Source organism: Heptranchias perlo, unplaced genomic scaffold (assembly GCF_035084215.1).
Source record: "Heptranchias perlo isolate sHepPer1 unplaced genomic scaffold, sHepPer1.hap1 HAP1_SCAFFOLD_89, whole genome shotgun sequence".
Classification (NCBI taxonomy): Eukaryota; Metazoa; Chordata; class Chondrichthyes; order Hexanchiformes; family Hexanchidae; genus Heptranchias; species Heptranchias perlo.
Window position 1 is genome coordinate 2424649 of NW_027139929.1, and position 16108 is coordinate 2440756.

Consider the following 16108-nt stretch of genomic DNA (forward strand, 5'->3'; position numbering starts at 1 on the left):
CCGGATCATTCTGTGTCAGTTTAAAAGGTATGTGCTGTCAGTCCCGGATCACTCTGTGTCTGTTTAAAAGGGATGTGCGTTCAGTCCCGGATCATTCTGTGTCTGTTTAAAAGGGATTTGCTGTCAGTCCCGGATCAATCTGTGTCTGTATAAAAGGGATGTGCTGTCAGTCCCGGTTCATTCTGTGTCTGTTTTAAAGAGGTGTGCTGTCACTCCAGGATCATTCTGTGTCTGTTTAAAAGGGATGTTCTGTCAGTCCCGGATCATTCTGTGTTTGTTCACAAGGGATGTGCTGTCAGTCCCGGATCATTCTGTGTCTGTTTAAAAGGGATGTGCTGTCAGTCCCAGATCATTCTGTGTCAGTTTGAAATGGATGTGCTGTCAGTTCCGAATCACTCTATGTCTGTTTAAAAGGGATGTGCTGTCAGTACCGAATCACTCTATGTCTGTTTAAAAGGGATGTGCTGTCAGTCCCGGATCATTCTGTGTCTGTTTCAAAGGGGTGTTTTGTCAATCCCGGATCATTCTGTGTCTGTTTGATAGGTGTGTGCTGTCACTCCAAGGTCATTCTGTGTCTGTTTAAAAGGGATGTGCTGTCAGTCCCGGATCATTCAGTGCCTGTTTAAAAGGGGTGTGCTGTAAGTCCCGGATCATTCTGTCTCTGTTTTAAAGGGATGTGCTGTCAGTCCCAGATCACTCTATGTCTGTTTAAAAGGGATGTGCTGTCAGTCCCTGATCATTCTGCGTCTGTTTAAAAGGGATGTGCTTTCAGTCCAGGATCATTCTGTGTCTGTTTTAAAGGGGTCTGCTGTCAGTCCCGGATCATTCTGTGTTTGTTTAAAAGGGATGTGCTGTCAGTCCACGATCATTCTGAGTCTGTTTAAAAGGGATTTGCTGCAAGTCCCGGATCACTATGTGTCTGTTTAAAAGGGGTGTTTTGTCAGTCCCTGATCATTCTGCCTCTGTTTAAAAGGGATGTGCTGTCAGTCCCGGATCATTCTGCGTCTGTTTCAAAGGGGTGTGCTGTCAGTCCCGGATCATTCTGTGTCTGTTTAAATGGGATGTGCTGTCACTTCCGGATCATTCTGTGTCTGTTTAAAAGGCGTGTGCTGTCAGTCCAGGATCATTCTGTGTCTATTTAAAAGGGGTGTACTGTCAGTCCCGGATCATTCTGTGTCTATTTAATACGGGTGTACTGTCAGTCCCGGATCATTCTGTGTCTTTTTAAAAGGGATGTGCTGTCATTCCCGGATCATTCTGTGTCTGTTTAAATGGGATGTGCTTTCAGTCCAGGATCATTCTGTGTCTGTTTTAAAGGGATGTGCTGTCAGTTCCGGATCATTCTGTGTTTGTTTAAAAGGGATGTGCTGTCAGTCCAGGATCATTCTGAGTCTGTTTCAAAGGGGTGTGCTGTCAGTCCCGGATCATTCTGTGTCTATTTCAAAGGGATGTGCTGTCACTCCAGGATCATTCTGAGTCTGTTTAAAAGGGATGTGCTGCAAGTCCCGGATCACTCTATGTCTGTTTAAAAGGGATGTGTTGTCAGTCCCTGATCATTCTGCTTCTGTTTATAGGGATGTGCTTTCAGTCTCTGATCATTCTGTGTCTGTTTAAAAGGGATGTGCTGTCAGTCGAGGATCATTCTGTGTCTGTTTAAATGGGATGTGCTTTCAGTCCAGGATCATTCTGTGTCTGTTCAAAAGGGATGTGCTGTCAGTCCCGAATCATTCAGTGTCTGTTTAAAAGGGATGTGCTGTCAGTCCCGGATCATTCTGTGTCTTTTTAAAAGGGATGTGCTGTCATTCCCGGATCATTCTGTGTCTTTTCAAAAGGGATGTGCTGTCATTCCGGGATCATTCTGCGTCTGTTTAAAAGGGGTTTGCTGTCATTCCCGGATCATTCTGCGTCTGTTTAAAAGGGATGTGTTGTCCTTCGCGGATCAATCTGTGTCTGTTTAAAAGGGGTGTTCTTTAATTCCCTTATCATTCTGTGTCTGTTTAAAATGCATGTGCTGACAGTCCCGGATCATTCTGTCCCTGTTTAAAAGAGATGTGCTGTCAGTCCCGGATCATTCTGTGTCCTTTAAAATGGGATGTGCTGTCAGTTCCGGAGCATTATGTGTCTGTTTAAACGGATGTGCTGTCACTTCCGGATCATTCTGTTTCTGTTGAAAAGGGGTGTGCTGTCAGTCCCGGATCATTCTGTGTCTATTTAAAAGGGGTGTACTGTCAGTCCCGGATCATTCTGTGTCTATTTAATACGGGTGTACTGTCAGTCCCGGATCATTCTGTGTCAGTTTAAAAGGTGTAAACTGTCAGTCCCGGATCACTCTGTGTCTGTTTAAAAGGGATGTGCGTTCAGTCCCGGATCATTCTGTGTCTCTTTAAAAGGGATGTGCTGTCAGTCCCGGATCAATCTGTGTCTGTATAAAAGGAATGTGCTGTCAGTCCCGGTTCATTCTGTGTCTGTTATAAAGAGGTGTGCTGTCAGTCCCGGATCATTCTGTGTCTGTTTAAAAGGGATGTGCTGTCAGTCCCTGATCATTCTGCGTCTGTTTAAAAGGGATGTGCTATTCGTCCCTGAAAATTCTGCGTCTGTATAAAAGGGATGTGCTGTAAGTCCCGGATCATTCGGTGTCTGTTTAAAAGGGATGCGCTGTCAGTCCCGGATCATTCTGTCTCTGTTTAAAAGAGATGTGCTATCAGTCCCGGATCATTGTATGTCTTTTTAAAAGGGATGTGCCGTCAGTTCCGGATCATTCTGTTTTTGTTTAATAGGGATGTGCTGACAGTCCCGGAACATTCTGTCCCTGTTTGAAAGAGATGTGCTGTCAGTCCCGGATCATTCTGTGTCTGTTTAAAAGGGATGTGCTGTGATTCCCGGATCATTCTGCGTCTGTTTAAAAGGGGTTTGCTGTCATTCCCGGATCATTCTGCGTCTGTTTAAAAGGGATGTGTTGTCCTTCGCGGATCAATCTGTGTCTGTTTAAAAGGGGTGTTCTTTAATTCCCGCATCATTCTGTGTCTGTTTAAAATGCATGTGCTGACAGTCCCGGATCATTCTGTCCCTGTTTAAAAGAGATGTGCTGTCAGTCCCGGATCATTCTGTGTCCTTTAAAATGGGATGTGCTGTCAGTTCCGGAGCATTATGTGTCTGTTTAAACGGATGTGCTGTCACTTCCGGATCATTCTGTCTCTGTTGAAAAGGGATGTGCGTTCAGTCCCGTATCATTCTGTGTCTGTTTAAAAGGGATGTGCTGTCAGTCCCGGATCAATCTGTGTCTGTTTCAAAGGGATGTGCTGTCAGTCCCGGTTCATTCTGTGTCTGTTATAAAGAGGTGTGCTGTCAGTCCCGGATCATTCTGTGTCTGTTTAAAAGGGATGTGCTATTCTTCCCGGAAAATTCTGCGTCTGTATAAAAGGGATGTTCTGTAAGTCCCGGATCATTCGGTTTCTGTTTCAAAGGGATGCGCTGTCAGTCCCGGATCATTATGTCTCTGTTTAAAAGAGATGTGCTATCAGTCCCGGATCATTGTATGTCTTTTTAAAAGGGATGTGCCGTCAGTTCCGGATCATTCTGTTTCTGTTTAATAGGGATGTGCTGACAGTCCCGGAACATTCTGTCCCTGTTTGAAAGAGATGTGCTGTCGTTCCCCGATCATTCTGTGTCTGTTTAAAAGCGATGTGCTCTCAATCCCGGATCACTCTGTGTCTGTTTAAAAGGGATGCGCTGTGATTCCCGGATCATTCTGTGTCTGTTTAAACGGGATGTGCTCTCAGTCCCGGATCATTCTGTGTCTTTTTAAAAGGGATGTGCTGTCTTTCCCGGATAATTCTGTGTCTGTTTAAAAGGGATGTGCTGTCAGTCCGTACCATTCTGTGTCCGTTTAAAGGGGATGTGCTGTCAGTCCCGAATCACTCCAAGTCTGTTCAAATGGGATGTGCTGTCAGTCCCGGATCATTCTGTGTCTGTTTGAAAGAGATGTGCTGTCAGTCCCGGATGATTCTGTGTCTGTTTCAAAGGGATGTGCTGTCACTCCAGGATCATTCTGTGTCTGTTTAAAAGGGGTGTTTTGTCAATCCCGGATCATTCTGTGTCTGTTTATAAGGGGTGTGCTGTCACTCCAAGATGATTCTGTGTCTGTTTAAAAGGGATGTGTTGTCAGTCGCTGCTCATTCTGCGTCTGTTTCTAGGGATGTGCTGTCAGTCCCTGATCATTCTGTGTCTTTTTTAAAGGGATGTGCTGTCATTCAAGGATCATTCTGCTTCTGTTTAAAAGGAATATGCTGTCTGTCCCGGATCATTCTGTGCCTGTTTAAAAGGGATGTGTTGTCAGTCCAGGATCATTCTGTGTCTGTTTAAAAGGGGTGTGCTGTCAGTCCTTGATCATTCTGCGTCTGTTTAAAAGGGATGTGCTGTCAGTCCCGGATCATTCTGTGACTTTTTAAAAGGGATGTGCTGTTATTCAAGGATCATTCTGCTTCTGTTTAAAAGGGATGTGCTGTCAGTCCCGGATCAATCTGTGTCTGTATAAAAGGGATGTGCTGTCAGTCCCGGTTCATTCTGTGTCTGTTTTAAAGAGGTGTGCTGTCACTCCAGGATCATTCTGTGTCTGTTTAAAAGGGATGTGCTGCCAGTCCCAGATCACTCTATGTCTGTTTAAAAGGGATGTGCTGTCAGTCCCGGATCATTCTGTGTTTGTTCACAAGGGTTGTGCTGTCAGTCCCGGATCATTCCGTCTGTTTAAAAGGGATGTGATGTCAGTCCCAGATCATTCTGTGTCAGTTTGAAATGGGTGTGCTGTCAATCCCGAATCACTTTATGTCTGTTTAAAAGGGATGTGCTGTCAGTACCGAATCACTCTATGTCTGTTTAAAAGGGATGTGCTGTCAGTCCCGGATCATTCTGTGTCTGTTTCAAAGGGGTGTTTTGTCAATCCCGGATCATTCTGTGTCTGTTTAATAGGGGTGTGCTGTTACTGCAAGGTCATTCTGTGTCTGTTTAAAAGGGATGTGCTGTCAGTCCCGGATCATTCTGTGCCTGTTTAAAAGGGGTGTGCTGTAAGTCCCGGATCATTCTGTCTCTGTTTTAAAGGGATGTGCTGTCAGTCCCAGATCACTCTATGTCTGTTTAAAAGGGATGTGCTGTCAGTCCCTGATCATTCTGCGTCTGTTTAAAAGGGATGTGCTGTCAGTCCCGGATCATTCGGTGTCTGTTTAAAAGGGATGTGCTGTCAGTCCCGGATCATTCTGTCTCTGTTTAAAAGAGATGTGCTATCAGTCGCTGCTCATTCTGCGTCTGTTTCTAGGGATGTGCTGTCAGTCCCTGATCATTCAGTGTCTGTTTAAAAGGGATGTGCTGTCAGTCCCGGTTCATTCTGTGTCTGTTTTAAAGAGGTGTGCTGTCACTCCAGGATCATTCTGTGTCTGTTTAAAAGGGATGTGCTGCCAGTCTCAGATCACTCTATGTCTGTTTAAAAGGGATGTGCTGTCATTCCCGGATCATTCTGTGTTAGTTCACAAGGGTTGTGCTGTCAGTCCCGGATCATTCTGTCTGTTGAAAAGGGATGTGCTGTCAGTCCCAGATCATTCTGTGTCAGTTTGAAATGGGTGTGCTGTCAGTCCCGAATCACTCTATGTCTGTTTAAAAGGGATGTGCTGTCAGTACCGAATCACTCTATGTCTGTTTAAAAGGGATGTGCTGTCAGTCCCGGATCATTCTGTGTCTGTTTCAAAGGGGTGTTTTGTCAATCCCGGATCATTCTGTGTCTGTTTAATAGGGGTGTGCTGTCACTGCAAGGTCATTCTGTGTCTGTTTAAAAGGGATGTGCTGTCAGTCCCGGATCATTCTGTGCCTGTTTAAAAGGGGTGTGCTGTAAGTCCCGGATCATTCTGTCTCTGTTTTAAAGGGATGTGCTGTCAGTCCCAGATCACTCTATGTCTGTTTAAAAGGGATGTGCTGTCAGTCCCTGATCATTCTGCGTCTGTTTAAAAGGGATGTGCTGTCAGTCCCGGATCATTCGGTGTCTGTTTAAAAGGGATGTGCTGTCAGTCCCGGATCATTCTGTTTCTGTTTGATAGGGATGTGCTGACAGTCCCGGAACATTCTGTCCCTGTTTGAAAGAGATGTGCTGTCGTTCCCGGATCATTCTGTGTCTGTTTAAAAGGGATGTGCTGTCAGTCCAGGATGATTCTGTGTCTATTTAAAAGGGGTGTACTGTCAGTCCCGGATCATTCTGTGTCTGTTTAAACGGTATGTGCTCTCAATCCCGGATCACTCTGTGTCTGTTTCAAAGGGATGTGCTGTGATTCCCGGATCATTCTGTGTCTGTTTAAACGGGATGTGCTCTCAGTCCCGGATCATTCTATGTCTTTTTAAAAGGGATGTGCTGTCTTTCCCGGATCATTCTGTGTCTGTATAAAAGGAATGTGCTGTCAGTCCGTACCATTCTGTGTCCGTTTAAAAGGGATATGCTGTCATTCCGGATAATTCTGTGTCTGTTTAAAAGGGATGTGCTGTCAGTCCGTACCATTCTGTGTCCGTTTAAAGGGGATGTGCTGTCAGTCCCGAATCACTCCAAGTCTGTTCAAATGGGATGTGCTGTCAGTCCCGGATCATTCTGTGTCTGTTTGAAAGAGATGTGCTGTAAGTCCCGGATGATTCTGTGTCTGTTTCAAAGGGATGTGCTGTCACTCCAGGATCATTCTGTGTCTGTTTAAAAGGGGTGTTTTGTCAATCCCGGATCATTCTGTGTCTGTTTAAAAGGGGTGTGCTGACACTCCAAGATGATTCTGTGTCTGTTTAAAAGGGATGTGTTGTCAGTCGCTGCTCATTCTGCTTCTGTTTCTAGGGATGTGCTGTCAGTCCCTGATCATTCAGTGTCTGTTTAAAAGGGATGTGCTGTCATTCAAGGATCATCCTGCTTCTGTTTAAAAGGAATATGCTGTCAGTCCCGGATCATTCTGTGCCTGTTTAAAAGGGATGTGTTGTCAGTCCAGGATCATTCTGTGTCTGTTTAAAAGGGGTGTGCTGTCAGTCCTTGATCATTCTGCGTCTGTTTAAAAGGGATGTGCTGTCAGTCCCGGATCATTCAGTGTCTGTTTAAATGGGTGTGCTGTCAGTCCAGAATCATTCTGTGTCTGTTTAAAAGGGGTGTTCTTTCATTCCCGGATCATTCTGTGTCTGATAAAAATGCATGTGCTGACAGTCCCGGATCATTCTGTCCCTGTTTGAAAGGGATGTGCTGTCAGTCCCGGATCATTCTGTGTCTTTTTAAAAGGGATGTGCTGTCTTTCAAAGATCATTCTGCGTCTGTTTAAAAGGGATGTTCTGTCAGTCCCGGATCATTCTGTGCCTGTTTAAAAGGGATGTGTTGTCAGTCCTGGATCATTCTGCGTCTGTTTGAAAGGGGTTTGCTGTCAGTCCAGGATCATTCTGTTTCTTTTTAAATGTGATGTGCTGTCAGTTCCGGATCATTCTGTGTCTAATCAATAGGGATGTGCTGACAGTCCCGGAACATTCTCCCTCTGTTTAAAAGGGATGTGCTGTCGTTCCCGGATCACTCTGTGTCTGTTTAAAAGGGGTGTTTTGTCAATCCCGGATCATTCTGTGTCTGTTTAAAAGGGGTGTGCTGTCACTCCAAGATGACTCTGTGTCTGTTTAAAAGGGATGTGTTGTCAGTCCCTGCTCATTCTGCGTCTGTATCTAGGGATGTGCTGTCAGTCCCTGATCATTCAGTGTCTGTTTAAAAGGGATGTGCTGTCAGTCCCGGTTCATTCTGTGTCTGTTTTAAAGAGGTGTGCTGTCACTCCAGGATCATTCTGTGTCTGTTTAAAAGGGATGTGCTGCCAGTCCCAGATCACTCTATGTCTGTTTAAAAGGGATGTGCTGTCAGTCCCGGATCATTCTGTGTTTGTTCACAAGGGTTGTGCTGTCAGTCCCGGATCATTCTGTCTGTTTAAAAGGGATGTGCTGTCAGTCCCAGATCATTCTGTGTCAGTTTGTAATGGGTGTGCTGTCAGTCCCGAATCACTCTCTGTCTGTTTAAAAGGGATGTGCTGTCAGTACCGAATCACTCTATGTCTGTTTAAAAGGGATGTGCTGTCAGTCCCGGATCATTCTGTGTCTGTTTCAAAGGGGTGTTTTGTCAATCCCGGATCATTCTGTGCCTGTTTAAAAGGGGTGTGCTGTAAGTCCCGGATCATTCTGTCTCTGTTTTAAAGGGATGTGCTGTCAGTCCCAGATCACTCTATGTCTGTTTAAAAGGGATGTGCTGTCAGTCCCTGATCATTCTGCGTCTGTTTAAAAGGGATGTGCTGTCAGTCCCGGATCATTCGGTGTCTGTTTAAAAGGGATGTGCTGTCAGTCCCGGATCATTCTGTTTCTGTTTAATAGGGATGTGCTGACAGTCCCGGAACATTCTGTCCCTGTTTGAAAGAGATGTGCTGTCGTTCCCGGATCATTCTGTGTCTGTTTAAAAGGGATGTGCTGTCAGTCCAGGATGATTCTGTGTCTATTTAAAAGGGGTGTACTGTCAGTCCCGGATCATTCTGTGTCTGTTTAAACGGTATGTGCTCTCAATCCCGGATCACTCTGTGTCTGTTTAAAAGGGATGTGCTGTGATTCCCGGATCATTCTGTGTCTGTTTAAACGGGATGTGCTCTCAGTCCCGGATCATTCTATGTCTTTTTAAAAGGGATGTGCTGTCTTTCCCGGATCATTCTGTGTCTGTATAAAAGGAATGTGCTGTCAGTCCGTACCATTCTGTGTCCGTTTAAAAGGGATATGCTGTCATTCCGGATAATTCTGTGTCTGTTTAAAAGGGATGTGCTGTCAGTCCGTACCATTCTGTGTCCGTTTAAAGGGGATGTGCTGTCAGTCCCGAATCACTCCAAGTCTGTTCAAATGGGATGTGCTGTCAGTCCCGGATCATTCTGTGTCTGTTTGAAAGAGATGTGCTGTAAGTCCCGGATGATTCTGTGTCTGTTTCAAAGGGATGTGCTGTCACTCCAGGATCATTCTGTGTCTGTTTAAAAGGGGTGTTTTGTCAATCCCGGATCATTCTGTGTCTGTTTAAAAGGGGTGTGCTGACACTCCAAGATGATTCTGTGTCTGTTTAAAAGGGATGTGTTGTCAGTCGCTGCTCATTCTGCGTCTGTTTCTAGGGATGTGCTGTCAGTCCCTGATCATTCAGTGTCTGTTTAAAAGGGATGTGCTGTCAGTCCCGGATCATTCTGTGTCTTTTTAAAAGGGATGTGCTGTCATTCAAGGATCATCCTGCTTCTGTTTAAAAGGAATATGCTGTCAGTCCCGGATCATTCTGTGCCTGTTTAAAAGGGATGTGTTGTCAGTCCAGGATCATTCTGTGTCTGTTTAAAAGGGATGTGCTGTCAGTCCCGGATCATTCAGTGTCTGTTTAAATGGGTGTGCTGTCAGTCCAGAATCATTCTGTGTCTGTTAAAAAGGGGTGTTCTTTCATTCCCAGATCATTCTGTGTCTGATAAAAATGCATGTGCTGACAGTCCCGGATCATTCTGTCCCTGTTTGAAAGGGATGTGCTGTCAGTCCCGGATCATTCTGTGTCTTTTTAAAAGGGATGTGCTGTCTTTCAAAGATCATTCTGCGTCTGTTTAAAAGGGATGTTCTGTCAGTCCCGGATCATTCTGTGCCTGTTTAAAAGGGATGTGTTGTCAGTCCTGGATCATTCTGCGTCTGTTTGAAAGGGGTTTGCTGTCAGTCCAGGATCATTCTGAGTCTTTTTAAATGTGATGTGCTGTCAGTTCCGGATCATTCTGTGTCCAATCAATAGGGATGTGCTGACAGTCCCGGAACATTCTGCCTCTGTTTAAAAGGGATGTGCTGTCGTTCCCGGATCACTCTGTGTCTGTTTAAAAGGGGTGTTTTGTCAATCCCGGATCATTCTGTGTCTGTTTAAAAGGGGTGTGCTGTCACTCCAAGATGACTCTGTGTCTGTTTAAAAGGGATGTGTTGTCAGTCCCTGCTCATTCTGCGTCTGTTTCTCGGGATGTGCTATCAGTCCCTGATCATTCAGTGTCTGTTTAAAAGGGATGTGCTGTCAGTCCCCGATCATTCTGTGTCTTTTTAAAAGGGATGTGCTGTCATTCAAGGATCATTCTGCGTCTGTTTAAAAGGGATATGCTGTCAGTCCCGGATCATTCTGTGCCTGTTTAAAAGGGATGTGTTGTCAGTCCAGGATCATTCTGCGTCTGTTTAAAAGGGGTGTGCTGTCAGTCCCGGATCATTCTGCGTCTGTTTAAAAGGGATGTGCTGTCAGTCCCGGATCATTCTGTGCCTGTTTAAAAGGGGTGTTCTGTCAGTCCCGGATCATTCTGTGTCTGTTTAAAAGGGATATGCTATCAGTCCCAGATCATTCTGTGTCTGTTTAAAAGGGACGTGCTGTCATTCCCGGATCATTCTGCGTCTGTTTAAAAGGGATGTGCTGTCATTCCCGGATCATTTTGCGTCTGTTTAAAAGGGATATGCTATCAATCCCGGATCATTCAGTGTCTGTTTGAAAGGGGTGTGCTGTCAGTCCAGAATCATTCTGTGTCTGTTTAAAAGGGGTGTTCTTTCATTCCCGGATCATTATGTGTCTGATAAAAATGCATGTGCTGACAGTCCCGGATCATTCTGTCCCTGTTTAAAAGGGATGTGCTGTCTTACAAGGATCATTCTGCGTCTGTCTAAAAGGGATGTGCTGTCAGTCCCGGATCATTCTGTGCCTGTTTAAAAGGGATGTGTTGTCAGTCCTGGATCATTCTGCGTCTGTTTAAAAGGGGTTTGCTGTCAGTCCCGGAGCATTCTGCTTCTGTTTAAAAGGGATGTGCTGTCAGTCCCGGATCATTCTGTGCCTGTTTAAAATGGGTGTTCTGTCAGTCCCGGATCATTCTGTGTCTGTTTAAAAGGGATATGCTATCAGTCCCGGATCATTCTGTTTCTGTTTAAAAGGGTTGTACTGTCATTCCCGGATCATTCTGTGTCTGATAAAAATGCATGTGCTGACAGTCCCGGATCATTCTGACCCTGTTTAAAAGGGATGTGCTGTCAGTCCAGGATCATTCTGTGTCTTTTTAAATGTGATGTGCTGACAGTTCCGGATCATTCTGTGTCGAATCAATAGGGATGTGCTGACAGTCCCGGAACATTCTGTCTCTGTTTAAAAGGGATGTGCTGTCGTTCCCGGATAATTCTGTGTCTTTTTCAAAGGGATGTGCTGTCAGTCCCGGATCATTCTGTGTCTGTTTAAAAGGGATGTGCTGTCAGTCCAGGATCATTCAGTTCCTGTTTTAATGGGGTATGCTCTCAGTCCCGGATCATTCAGTATCTGTTTAAAAGGGATATGCTGTCAGTCCCGGATCATTCTGTGTCTTTTTAAAAGGGATGTGCTGTCATTCCCGGATCATTCTGTGTCTGTAAAAACGGGATGTGCTGTCAGTCCGTACCATTCTGTGGCCGTTTAAAAGGGGTATGCTGTCAGTCCCGGATCATTCTGTGTCTTTTACAAAGGGATGTGCTATCAGTCCCGGATCATTCTGTGTCTGTTTGAAAGGGATGTGCCGTCAGTCCCGGATCATTCTGTCTCTGTTTAAAAGGAATGTGTTGTCAGTCCCGGATCATTCTGCGTCTGTTTAAAAGGGATGTGCTTTCAGTCCCGGATCATTCTGTGTCTTTTTAAATGGGATGTGCTGTCAGTCCCGGATCATTCTGTGTCTTTTTAAATGGGATGTGCTGTCAGTTCCGAATCATTCTGTGTCTGTTTAATAGGGATGTGCTGACAGTCCCGGATCATTCTGTCGCTGTTTAAAAGAGATGTGCTGTCGTTCCCGGATCATTCTGTGTCTGTTTAAAAGGGATGTGCTGTCAGTCCCGGATCATTCTGTGTGTGTTTTAACGGGATGTACTCTCATTCCCGGATCATTCAGTGTCTGTTTAGCTGCATCATTAAATAAATTTAAAACAGAATTAGACAGTTTCCTCGAAGTAAAGAGAATTAGGGGTTACGGGGAGCGGGCAGGAAATTGGACATGATTTTAGATTTGAATTTAGAACCAGATCAGCCATGATCTTATTGAATGGCGGAGCAGGCTCGAGGGGCAGAATTTACTACTCCTGCTCCTATTTCTTATGTTCTTATCTTCTTACGTTTAAATGGGATGTGCTCTCAGTTCCGGATCATTCTGTGTCTGTTTAAAAGGCGTGTGCTGTTAGTCCAGGATCATTCTGTTCCTGTTTAAAAGGGGTGTGCTGTCAGTCCCGGATCATTCTGTGTCTATTTAAAAGGGGTGTACTGTCAGTCCCGGATCATTCTGTGTCTGTTTAAAAGGGGTGTGCTGTCAGTCCCGGATCATTCTGTGTCTATTTAAAAGGGGTGTACTGTCAGTCCCGGATCATTCTGTGTCTGTTTAAAAGGGATGTGCTGTCAGTCCCGGATCACTCTGTATCTGTTTAAAAGGGATGTTCTGTCAGTCCCGGATCATTCTGTGTCCGTTTAAAAGGGATATGCTGTCATTCCGGAATCATACTGTGCCTGTTTAGATGAGATGTGCTATCAGTCCAGGATCATTCTGTGTCCGTTTAAAAGTGATGTGCTATCAGTCCCGGATCAGTCTGTGCCTGTTTGAAAGGGATGTGCTGTCAGTCCCGGATCATTCTGTGTCTGTTTAAAAGGGATGTGCTGTCAGTCCCGGATCATTCTGTGTCTGTTTAAAAGGGATGTGCTGTCAGTCCCGGGTCATTCTGTCCCTGTTTAAAAGGGATGTGCTGTCAGTCCCGGTTCATTCTGTCCCTGATTAAAAGGTGTTTGCTCTCAGTCCCGGGTCATTCTGAGTGTTTACTGGTGGAAGAGAGATCAGACTGTCAAATATTAAATAGCAAGGGGAGCGAGCTGGATCGTCGGGTCTGATTCATAGCTCATGTGCATGCCATACTGGGGTGGAGTTAAGTGTCAATTATCCTGCTTGTGTACCTGACACATCCTGTCAGATGAGCTCATGTTTCAAACCATGTAGTGGGGCCAAACACGCAACCTTGTGATCTGAAAGATAGAGAACTGCCAACTGAGGCAAGCTGCCAACTGATCCACCGTCACACAGAAGGGAAATTTTCCCAGAATATTTTCAGAGAGTCCCTCCCCGTGCATCGGATTATAAATACAGCAAACTCTCTGAGTCTAGACACAGAACTTGTGAACTCCGGCCGTCTGATCCTGACTCTGAGGAACTCAGCGGAAGATAATCAAAGTCCTGCTCTTGGTATTTGGAGTCCTGGTGCTGACTCACTCCATCAATGTTCAAGGGGGGTTCAGGGAAGATCGTGATGGTTCAGGTCTGTACATTTCCCCGATCTGTCAGCACAAAGTGATCAGATAGTTTTGTATTTTTTAATCTATTTTATTCTCTGACTGAAGCTCACGGTTTGATTGGTTAAATGAATATTATTGTAAGAATGATTGAAGAATTTAACCTGAACCAGTTCCACAGGTAAATCCCCCGATTGTTTAGTCGGTACCTGAGCGAGGAGTGGGAATGGTGGGTGTTGTGTGAGGATCCAAACAGACCGGGCATTAAATCACAAATTACTGGCCTGTGCTGAGTCAGCGGATCCCAGCCGGATCATTGACCTGTTTGGGAGACTCTGTAATTGGCCTCAGTACCCAGGCACTATGGAGGGGGAAACTCACAGTTCCTGCTCCCGATCAGTGCTGCCTGCCACAAAGTGTGAGAGTGTGAACGGGATCAGGAACTCCTTCAGCCCCTTTCCCCCACACTCAATGCTAAGACCCACAGATGAAGAATGGTGAATTGGGAGCGATACCCAGACATGAGTCAGTTTTTCACACAATGAGGGGAGGGGATTGGATCAAAAGGGTTTCAAAACTGGTTTATTTAATCCTAATAATGCTGCATCCTTCATCGAGATCAGGATATGAGGACACTAAATAAGTGGAGGAGTCAAGCGGTGAAACTATCAATTTTCAGGAGCCGGGTGTCAGTTTACCTCAGTTGGGAGTTGAGTGACCAAGTTATGGGTTGATATCCCACTCCAGTACATACAGCCCAGAACTGGGGGAGTGCTGCACTGTTGGAGGTGCCATTTTTCTGAATGAATCTTTAAACGGAGACCTTGTCTACCTGTTCATGGGGCAAGAAACACTTGGTGGCATTATTTGAAGAGCTGGGAGTTCTACTGGTGTCTTGGACCAACCTCACTCTCTCAACTAACATCACCAGAAACTCCCCACACTGTCAAATCTCATTTGCTGTTTGTGGGACTTTGCTGTGAGCAATTTGGCGACAAAACAATGTCGGTACTTCAGAAATAATCCTTTGTCTGTGAAACTCTTTGGGCCCTTCTGTTGACGGGAAAGGCTCTATATAAATGTCAGATATTTCTTTTCTTTGTCTCTAGTCTCAGAAAGCGGGAATGCTGGGCTCCATTCTGTGGAAAAACTATTGGGCTGCCCTGGAGAACAAAGAGTGAGTCTCTACAGGTCGGGGAGGGGTCAGTGTGAGGTTTAATTAAGTACAAATGAGCTGAGGTTCATGTGTGGTCCAGAGTCAGTTGCAGTAACACGGACAGACTCAGCTTCATGTTTTCTCATTGTTCTCCCTCCCTCTGTGTCCAGAACGGTCAATCAATTAACTTTTCATTTTTGATTTTAGGGCTCATGGATATCTGCAGCTCGCTTGAAGGAATGTATCGAGAGGGCTCCTGTAACACAAACGAGGAGACTCTGCCGGTATTCTGCCACGATGAGGTCCATTGTTGCAGACCGATTCTCACCAGCCCGAGCTCCCCAAGTTCTCACTGAATTAAACCTTCGTTCACGGGGAGCAGGATTTGTTTGATTGTGTCGGTCCCATATCCCCCTGACCCTGTATTACTGCTGTCTGAATAATGGGCTGTACTGAGAAATAAAACTCACTGCATTGATCACAGCTTCATATCCGTGTCGTGTTTCTCTTTAGGATCATTGTGTCCGAGGATGGGTTGTTCAGGGGTCTTATGAGGCTGCGGGAAGATGTGGGAATCGTAGGTAATGGGAAGAGGAGACCGCAGCAGGGAATCTCTGAAAGTGCCCAATAACTCATTCAGAAAGTTACTGAGATAAGACAGGAGTCACAGAGTGTCAGCACTCTGACCGTTCTAGGTTCAAGATAGCTCACTTGAACGGGTTTGTTCAGACAGAATTGGAAGGAGACACACATTGCATCAGATCCAACAGATTGCTTGATGGAACGTTGGAGAAAGAGCTTTACTCTGTGTCTAACCCTGTACCTGCCCTGGGAGTGTTTGAAGGGACAATGTAGAGGCAGCTTTACTCTGTGTCTAACCCTGTACCTGCTCTGGGAGTGTTTGATGGGACAGTGTAGAGGGAGCTTTACTCTGTATCTAACCCTGTACCTGCTCTGGGAGTGTTTGATGGGACAGTGTAGAGGGAGCTTTACTCTGTATCTAACACTGTACCTGCCCTGGGAGTGTTTGATGGGACAGTGTAGAGGGAGTTTTACTCTGTATCTAACCCTGTACCTGCCCTTGGAGTGTTTGATGGGATAGTGTAGAGGGAGCTTTACTCTGTATCTAACCCTGTACCTGCCCTGGGAATGTTTGACGGGACAGTGTAGAGGGAGCTTTACTCTATATCTAACCTGTGCTGTATGTGCCCTGGGTCTGTTTGATGGGATAATGTAGAGGGAGCTTTACTCTCTATCTAACCTGTGCTGTATGTGCCCTGGTCTGTTTGAAGGGACAGTGTAGAGGGAGATTGACCAGAGACCCATGTGAAGCTGACAGTATAACTCGGTGCTGCTCTGACATCAGTAACTATCTCAAAACCAGTACTTACTGACCAAAAGGTTATTGTTTTAAAGTCAGTGATTATAAAACAACAGCACTCTTATTATAGAAGAATAAAAAATACAAGAAATATTAAACTGCATTGAGAAGCAGGAATCAAAATATCTCTGCTTCAGTCTCTCTCTCTGCCTCTGCTTTGATCCCTCGGTTTCGTTTCTCTCAATATTTCGCTCTTTGACTCATTTATCTCTCTCTCTGTTTAATCTCTTTCTGCCTCTCATCTCTCTGCCTC

The 16108-nt window shown here is 45.3% G+C and overlaps 1 long non-coding RNA gene across 1 annotated transcript; it reads left to right on the forward strand.

Moving 5' to 3' along the window:
• The first annotated feature begins 2210 nt into the window (after positions 1-2210).
• LOC137319794 (uncharacterized) lies at positions 2211-14963 on the forward strand. The gene is made up of 2 exons (XR_010962268.1): positions 2211-2304; positions 14682-14963. It is a non-coding gene; the product is annotated as an uncharacterized lncRNA (long non-coding RNA).
• Positions 14964-16108: the final 1145 nt, after the last annotated feature.